Genomic DNA, 962 nt, shown 5'->3' with positions numbered 1-962 from the left:
GTGTACTGGGGTGTGGTACCATCTGCAGAGGGAGATGTGCACTGGGGTGTGGTACAGTCTGCAGAGGGAGATGTGCACTGGAGTGTGGATGTGCATTGATCCGGGGCACTGGGAAGCGGGGTTTGGTCAAGACTGGAAAATCAATGGGAGGAGAGTATGGAGAAGAGGACGCAGATGAACTTCTCAAAAGGCACATGGATCGTGAAGATACCTGTGTTCCGCACAACGGCCCATTTAGGGCGTTCACTAAAGGGACGGTCTCCATGGGGAGGAGGCGAGGTGACTCTCCAGGAGCTCCTCAGCAGGCGAGGGTGAACAGGAGGATTGTGGCTGGGCACTCGTAGATGCGTGGGTGCAGTGTGCTGTCGATAAGGCACTAGCTTACGGAGGAGCCAACTCAAAGTTCCACTTTTGAGGGGTTTGATCCTCTGCCTCCTCTCTGTTCAGGAGGAAGACTGGTTTTACTTCTGGTACCATGTAGGTAGGTCGTTCCACACCAACAGCCAGTCCTTCAGCTGTCTGGACACTCACTGGGAGTCCTACAGCCTGTTCCACTCAGTATTAACTACCCGAAATTGCTGTCAGACTCTTCAGGGTTACTGTTCTGTCCGCACCTCTGTCCTCAGGTCAGACAGCAGTCACAGGCTGTCACCTGCACTTCTGACCAAACGGCTGTAAATCGGGAATTCTGTCAGGTCTGGTGACTTACTAGAACACCTTGCCAAGCTCAGAAAGGCAGTTTACTTATGTTCACAGCTTTATTATAAAGGATTATGAGAGAATTACCAGCCCAAGGATGGGCGCACGGTGCTGTTTTGGAAGGTCCGATTCTGGGACGCACCACCTCCCGGCACGTGGATGTGTGAACAACCCAGACAGTTTCTGGACCCCATTCTTTTTTTTTTTTTTTTGGAGGGGGTTTTTGCTACAGGGAGTGTGCACTCGCCAGAGAGACAGCGAGA

This window comes from Tupaia chinensis, unplaced genomic scaffold (assembly GCF_000334495.1).
Source record: "Tupaia chinensis unplaced genomic scaffold, TupChi_1.0 Scaffold139513_1, whole genome shotgun sequence".
Classification (NCBI taxonomy): domain Eukaryota; kingdom Metazoa; phylum Chordata; class Mammalia; order Scandentia; family Tupaiidae; genus Tupaia; species Tupaia belangeri.
This window is presented reverse-complemented; position numbering follows the sequence as displayed.